Source organism: Lolium perenne, chromosome 1, assembly GCF_019359855.2.
Source record: "Lolium perenne isolate Kyuss_39 chromosome 1, Kyuss_2.0, whole genome shotgun sequence".
Lineage (NCBI taxonomy): Eukaryota > Viridiplantae > Streptophyta > Magnoliopsida > Poales > Poaceae > Lolium > Lolium perenne.
The window spans coordinates 70791292-70800098 of NC_067244.2; the positions used below are offsets into that span (position 1 = coordinate 70791292).

The 8807-nt window shown below is 41.7% G+C and overlaps 1 long non-coding RNA gene across 1 annotated transcript; it reads right to left on the reverse strand.

The window, feature by feature from the left end:
- Window positions 1-4026: 4026 nt before the first annotated feature.
- On the reverse strand, window positions 4027-5979 carry LOC127344096 (uncharacterized). Its single transcript, XR_007877758.2, has 4 exons — window positions 5690-5979; window positions 5262-5600; window positions 4301-4376; window positions 4027-4135 (listed from the first exon to the last, which is right to left on the reverse strand). It is a non-coding gene; the product is annotated as an uncharacterized lncRNA (long non-coding RNA).
- Window positions 5980-8807: the final 2828 nt, after the last annotated feature.

Here is an 8807-nt window from a genome sequence, read left to right on the forward strand (position 1 = left end):
TCCCATGAAGGATTCCCCAACTCCACGAAGGCTCACCCTATTCTCCGAGTCACACCCACGAAGGATAATGGCCCTTTCCTTATGGTTAGCTTTTCCTCCACTCCGGAGATGGCAAGCTCCACAACCACTTCACAAGCTCCGCGAAGGAGAAGCCCGGGCCCCTTCACAATCTTCCACGAAGAGGTCACCGGGACACCAACCAAGCCAACTAGGAGGTCTCCCTCCAAGAGTAACAAGCTCAAGGTCTCTCACTCGAACTAATCGTGGTGGAGAGCTCAACACTACGCATTGATGCAAAGCAAGAACACTAGAGGTGTTCAAATCCTTCACACTCAAATCCCACTCAAGCAACAAATGCTAGGATGAGATTAGAGAGGAAGAACAATGGAGGAAATCAACAAATGACTCCAAGATCTAGATCCCAAGAGTTCCCCTCACTTAGAGGAGAAATGGATTGGTGGAGGTTGTAGATCTAGATCTCCTCTCTTAGATCCCTGAAGAATGAGCAAGAATCATGGGAGGGAAGGGAGAGGAAGCAAGCTCAAGAGGTTCAACAATGGTGGTAAAAAATGTGCTCAAGAACCCTAGAAAACTGTTGGGGAAGAAGCCCCTTTTATAGCCAAACGAAATATGACCGTTTGGGGCAGATCTGGGAGTTTTTCGTGCAGCCTGGTCAACCGGGCCAGGGACCAGGACGCCTGGCGTGAGAGCTGGTCGACCGGGCCACAGACCGGGCCACAGACCGGGCCGCCTGGCGTGAGAGCTGGTCGACCGGGCCAGGCACCGGGACACCTGGCGTGAGAGCCGGTCCGACCGGGCCATAGACAGGGCCGCCTGGTCCAAACCGGACCTGAGGCCGGGCCGAGACCAGGGCGGATCGGGGCTTACAGTACATGTCCCGGTTGGCACCAGTCCAGGGGCCGGTTGAAACCGGGCCACCCGGTGGGACGGCCGGTCATGCCGAGCGAGGCACCGGGCCAATCATGAAAACATGTTTTACGAAAACCATGATAACTTTTGCGTCCGGACTTCGATTTCGATGATCTTGGGCTTGTTGGAATCAGGACAACAAGCCCTACAAATTTATGCATAGAAACATCATTGTCCACCCACGGAGTAAAAACAATAAGATGAATGTTTTGACTTATCTATAAAAGAAACACAGGTAAAACCTCCAAGCTCGAAAACGCAATAGAAGATGCATATGGATTCCGTTTTCGATGAACTTGGGCTTGTTGTAAAGCTAGCAACAAGCTCAAGAACCACACAGAGAAACACCAAGAAACAACAAGATTTATTGAATGCAAAGCATGCAAAGGGTTGAGCTCTCTAAGACGATGTGATCAAGTTACCCAACCGAAAGCCCCTCTTGATAGTGCGGCTATCTATCCTATAATCCGGTCTCCCATCAACCACCTTGAGACCGGTAAAAGGAATACCTATCAAGGCCATACCTTTGTCTTGCGCATCCCGCTTGATCTTGATGATAACTCTTCAAGCTCCACTCAAGCCGGAATGCCACACTTGATCATTGTTGCTTCGTGAAGACTCGCAAATGCTCCCCCATACACCATGATGGGAAAGCTCCATTGATGCACATCTTCACATGTCCATTATCACCAAATGGACGGCAAGCTTCAAGCATATGATCCTCTTGAGATGCTCAACTTGAACTTGCCCAACTCAACCTTGATGACGATCACCACTTGACGTCATCCTCTCATGGGCTATATGAGATCTCACTTTTGATGCATGCCCATGGAAAGATGCCTAACCCACATAGACAACACAAGCGAACATATATGATGGGTTAGTTCATAAAGCATGATTGACACGGCTTACCATACCACATGACTTCTCGTGGCACATTCTTCATGCTTCATGTGTAGACCAATCTTGAATCTATTCTTCACTCTTTGTATTGGTCAACCGTGTATCTTTTCATGCTCTATCATACTATCTTTGTGGGGACCCCGGACTAGCTGTCCGAAATACCCTGTTATGTATACAGTTCACGATCCCATGATCAGTGCGCCGTGAACACATAACCGAACTGATATCAAATTACATCATCCTTTACAAAACGGAATAAGAAAATTACAACATGGTCACATGACCAATACTTACATAATAGCCTCGAAGGGCCTAACTAAACATCAGAGTAGCAACATCACTTCAGCAGCGCAGTACCCAAGTCATCTGCCATAACCCTACAGGCAACTGACTGGGAAGATGTTCCTAGCTCGCATAGACGTCACCATATCCTTCTTCATTTGTCGAATTCCTCCAAGTCTGGCCAAGTAAATAGCCAGGGACAAAGCCGTGAGTACATTTGGAATTGTACTCGCAAACCATCAAGAAAGGTACTTTGCAAGAGTGCAAGATAACAAGTGCTAGTCTAAGATGACAAGAGGGAAGAGCTAATTTCTCTAGTGGAAATAGCATGTGGAAGAGAAATAGTTTCTCTTGTGGATATAGCATGCCGGCATCTCAAGTGATGCGGACACTAAAGTGGTACTATGACATCTCTATATCTTTATTGAAGAAGATACTTCAAAAGATAGCTATGACATATCTATATTTTTATTGAAGAAGAGTTAGCATACCGCCATCTCAGGTGATGGGGATACTAGGGAAGTCCTATGACATCTCTATCTTTCTTAAAGAATTCATCTTCATGAAACACTAGGAAGGGAGTAACCCAATTTGTATTCCAAACCCTCGACCATCTCCATGTGGTCGACAAAGCCTCTTTCCCGTACCCTTCCGGTACTTCCAACACACGCATTTCCTTTGGAAATCATTTTCAAAACCAAAACTCGACACAGCTCGGTAACGGCCATCCCAACCGTCCATGACCGCGGACGCGGCTATTCGAATAGATTTGACTCTGCAGAGTTTGCGCACTTTCCCCACAAGATCTGATAAATCCACCGGGATCATCCCCGGTTCATCATACGAAAGTATGCGAGTCTCGGATAATCAGTCGAAGCCTTTCGCCCCTTCAACTTAGCAAGAGGTCCTACCCTATGGAGTATGTACCTCCCCGGCACCGTGGCAGCTCACCTCCTCTTGAGCGTGGCTCCACCGCCAAGCCAGGAGACCCATAGTGTCTTCCGGACGGGTCAGCCCCGAAGGCCTCCCGTTATACTATTGTCTCCAACTACGACAACCCGGACTCGGGGGTAACCGTACCCTTGTATAGTTGTGCGGTGCCTCATGCTAAGATGAACAAACGTCAAGCTAAGCCCCGTGCCCACGTTGGAGTAGTGTGGTTGCGCGGGTTAATTGTTCCGGGCGAATACAGAGAACCATGTGTCGTTTTTCTCAAAAACCCAAGTCACACACACATTTCCTCTTTCCAACCATCTTTGTCAAGATCCTTTCCTTTCATAAACCATACGCTTGGGTAAGATTGCCTCACCCAAGGTTTTCATAAACATTTACAACAAGGTAAACCTTGAGGGGTTCCCAACCTCAAGTTTCATGAGTTGGAACTAATACAACACTATGGCCGAGATGAGGGTCATCACACCATTGAGGGTATGAAAAAGAGGTATTGGAGTGGATCATACTTGCTTGAGCTAAGCATGAATTATGACAACATAAGAGGAAGTATACTTTCAGATTTGTGGTGCTATTTAACCCAATCAATAGATAGGGATGAGAATTTACCAACACCAACACCATTTAGGGAATTAGGCATACTCATCACAATTTGAGAATACACCAAGATCATGGTATTGATACCGCTACACTAGAAGGTGGTGTAGTATGAATCTTGTCCCGAGGTGGAACATGTTCAAGCTAAGTATAGAAAACAAGTTGGATAGCAATGGCCATGATACCATACACCCAACCAATTACCAAGACCTTGACAAGATAAAACTACTAGAGGTACCATGCTTGCATCCAAGCATAGATGACAACAATATGGAGATCATCACACATAGAACCAAGATGCTAATGATAGCAAAAAGATGACATCCAAGAGACATCACATCAGAGATCAAAAGATGGCTTGCCTTGGCTTATTTGTCCCTGGACTTCTTCAACTCCATCAATATAAGAATCCCAACAACATAAATAAAATCCTCGTCCAATTCCACTTCTTCTTCTTCGGAATTGTTCGCATCTATCGCCGAAAAATATAAAGGAACACAATCAATCACATTGCTCCAACAAAACAACATACAACAATCAACAACTAACTTCTTAACCAAGGGGTGACATACTAAGGACTTATAGATACTACAAAACAACTTTAAGAGTTTTAATTTAGAAAACCCCATTTATTTACCTAGTAAAGGTATGAGAGTATCACAACTTAGCAATTGCCTCTCTCGGTTATCACCATGGTATAAACCAAACATCCCCTGGTAGATAACATCATAAAGAGGACAAGAGCATTAGTTTGCCATCAAATACATTCACAAAACATTTTTAAACATTTTTGGAAAAGTAGAAAACAGTTTTCCTAACTTAGTTTGCTCACATAACACAACATCCAAAATAGGAAGCAAACCATATTCCACATCATTTGAAAACTTAAGAAAAACAATAGAGCTAATGTTTAGTTGCAGAGGTTTTGTTTTGCAAGCATAAAACAAGGGTTGTCCAATTCTAAGAAAAAGAGTTGGACAAGGGTTTTAAGTAAACCAAAAAGTTTTGATCCAACAACTCATATAGCACACACACGTTAATATCAGTAACCATTATGCACGAACAGAGACTAACAGTATTTTTCCTAGATGACCAGTACTAAAACAAGACTAACCCAATTGGATTCACCCAAGAATATTAATCCTACAATTTTAGGAATTTGCTTGAATCTGTCTGTACAGAAAACAAGATCTGTATGCCATAAATCGTAGAAAAATCCTAAAAAATATGGGACCACTGGCATTTGAAAGGTATTTAAACAGAGAGGCATACACAATTGGATTTGGGTTAAAATTGTTTCTGAAACTCTCACAAATGGATTAACAAGGTTACTGTATGTCTTTACCATTTGCTTTACCTCTGGATTTACATAATAGATAACTGTTTGAAACTTGTTTGAGATGATTAAGAAAACATCCAGCAGTCCTACAAAGTTGGAATCACTTAATTAGGTTCAAAAATGGATTTTTGGTGATTTAAAAGCTAACAACCATGTCTGCAGAACACACAGAACAAGTTTAATTCACCACAATTCGTACATAAATCATAAAAATATGAGGTCAGTTGCATCTGAAGGGTATTGAAAAGCTGGTTCTTACCCAATTTGTTTCATTCAAAAATTCGTTCCCAAACTCCTGGTTTAATTCGACAAAGTCAGATCTGACCAGATCTTGATCTGTGAACCGTTTCAGTTTCAGGAGGTCAATCGAAGTGAAACCACCTCCAAAATGGAGGTACTGAAGAGGGCTTTCACACGCAGTTGAGTTTGCTCAAAAAGGTTTTGTAAAACGGAACAAATCTAACAAACAGTAAATCTGCATGTTTCCAGAACTTTATTTACCAGGGAGAATCCGTAACGGATTTGAGTATGAGACCAACTCCAAGTTGTAGATCTTTTCAATATCTATCTGTGGAACTTTGAATCACTCGATTTGGATCTGCACACGAGATTTGGTGGATTTTACAAGCTCGTACCAGAATCTGAAACAGCAAGATAGCAGAAATTACTGCAGGGATTTGGACGAACTTTGCTCAAGAACTTCAGATCTGAGGATTGCTCAAGCTTCTCCATGCTTGGACCAACATGCACCTGCATCAAGATCCAATCTTAGCAATGGAGGAAGAAGAAGAGGAGAGAAAACCATCTAGGGTTGGGGAGAAGGAGGAGAGGGATGCTCTCATGGTGAGGAGGAGCTTGAGGGAGGAGGGAGCTGCATCTTGGTGAGCTTTCCATGGCCATGGCCGGCCATGGAGCCTTGGGGCAGCAGTATTTCGTGGGGAGAGGTGGGAGAAGAGTGTGAGGGAGTGGAGAGTGAAAAGAAATGAGCAAAGGGGAGGAGTGGCCGGCCAAGGAAGCAATTTATAGAGGGAGAATGGTGGCTGCCTCCTTTTTTTGATTGGCTAGGATGGGTGGCTGCCCATTTAGTGATTGGGTTAGGTGGGAGGCAAGTCTTGTAGAGGAAGAAAAATGGAGAGGCATGGCTGGCCGAAATTCATGCCATGGCCGGCTCCTTTCTTGCTAAGTACAAATGAGCAATGTGAGAGGGAGGCACAACATCTATGTGAATAGATCAAAGCATGATGTTGAGGAGATAATGTCTATGAGTGACTTTGATGATGATAAGAATATGAGTAGGTACATATAGATAAAAAAAAGTATGAAGGTGACATGTGCCATGAGAATAATCTCCACCACTTGGGTTGAGACCAACTTATGATGAAGATAGTTCCCAAGGTATATTTGATGATTAGAGGTTTTTATTTGAATTCAATTTTGGAAGGATTGAGATTGACCACATGCAACCATGCATGTGCATGTCAAGGTAGATGGGATGGTGATGGTGGTTTAGACAATTATAGAGCAAGACTAAGAGACATGGTGAGTGAAGTAACCATGTACTCACAAGGATGAATATGGTGACAGAAATCACCAATTCAGGAGGTCAAGGTGATGATGGAAAAGAATAGAGGAGTGAGATAGGTATGATGAAATATAAGTTGCTCTTCAAATAAGAGGTCAATTGGGAGTGATTTTGAGAGTATCAAATGATCATCCATTTGATCAAGAATTGGATGATGGGGGAATAAAATGTGGTAGATCAGAGGTGTGCATAAGATGTGCAAGTTTTGCCATTTGAAAAAGGATTTATTTGAAAGGTATATAAAACACCTCAATTGTCTAAGGACAATTGGGAATGAACTCAAGTGGAGTGGAATTTTAAAAGGTTGAGAGAAAACTAGTTGGAACATAGGAGTTCAAAATGTTTTACTCACTTTCTCAATTAAAGTAGAGTTTTTCTCAATGGTAAAATAATCAAGAGGAAAACAAGAAATGGTATAGGTACCATAAACAAGCTTTTTGTTAAAAAGGAAACAAAATAAAAAGTAATGTTTTAGAAATCAGTACTTGGTAGAAATGGGATGAAAAACAAAACCCATTTCAGTTCCTTGTTTTCTTTGAAGAAAAATCTTGAAAAGTTTTAATAAAACTAGAAGTAGTTTTGTGTTCAAAACCAGAGAAGGAAAACATTAGGATTTTTGAGGAGGGAAACTAATTTAGGGAGGAGTGTTCTCAAGGATAGATGGTGGCTACAAAATGTATCCATCATTCCCACTCTTGGTTTTGTGAAGATAGCTTGGATGAAAAAAACAAGAGGTAAAAGAGGAAGAAGTGATCTGGTGCTGAAACATTGGATAGGATACCAGATCAAGTTGAATATATGAGTTGCAAGGATAGTCTGAGACATGCAAGACATGGAGGTTGAAGAGGGTATTGCACAGATGAGATCAATTGCCAAAGTCTGGACATTTTAAGCCTGTCGACACAGATGGTCGTCATGGCCTCAAAACCAACAAGGATGAGTGGGTATAAGAGAGGGATGTAACTAGGGGTAGACGATCCCAAGTTTTGAATTAAGGATGATTGAGCTATCTTGTACAACAAAGAGAAAAATCAAGATGGCACACTCATGTTGTCATCAGGAGAGAGGTTTGATGTAGTAAGAAGGAAAATAATTCTTCCTAAGCCACACATGTGTTTTATTTGGTGAGTTGCTTGTTTAACCACTAGGGGTGTTGTTCTATGAGGTAGCTCAAGACAAAACTCAACAAGCAAATCAAGACAATTCATCTACCAACAGATCAAGGCAATTCATCACAACAAACAAATCAAGGCAATTCATCTACTAAACCTATAGAAAAAGTTTTTTCCCCCTAATTTTTGCAATAAGGACAATTAATCAAGGTTGCAAAAGTTGGGGTGTTACAATCTTGATCGATGATCTTGATGCCAATACACAAGGTGTATCTTTATCTTCATGGCATCCATACTTGAATCCAACACATGGAATACAAGTAGTACCTATGGAATATTCCTTCATATAAACTCAATGAAAACATTAGTCCATAGGGGTGGTCATTAATTACCAAAACCACACATAGGGGCAATGTACCCTTACAATCTCCCCCATTTTGGTAATTGATGACAATCACAATAAGAGGTTTTATATAATGAATATTAGAAACAAGTATGCAACATATCCGAGAATAAGTTGTATACAAGAGGTTGTATTTGATATGGTCAAGTAACACAAAGCTACTAGCCCATACCAACATCGGCTCTACTCACACAACTACAACTAATGCAAGGGATGTGAGTAGAACCAATATATATAGAGCAATCTCCCCCCACAATGTATGCACATGTGATGAACATGAATTCATTGCATACATTGTCAAGATTAACCTTTGGGACAGTTTCCACTATATATGTACAACCATGCAAGACATATAAATATGGAATGAGTGAGAGGCAAAACACTTAAGTACAAACCAAACTTAAGTATAAGACCATTCCCTTAAACCCTCTAAACTTCTCCCCCATTGGCAACAAGTTCCAAAATGGGTGAACAATTTAGAAAGCCAATATAACGTGAGTTCCTCCCCAAGGTGTGCACTTCTCATAATTTGACTGGAATCAAGTGCACATATCCAATGACGAATACTTGAAGGAAGTCAAACTATATTGAGGATCAAAGATTGCATAAAGATAACATGGTGAAGAAAGCTTTAACAAATAAGGCAAGCAATCAAAGATCCAATTGGACAAACAAAGATATCATGATAAGAGAGATATAGTGCTCTAA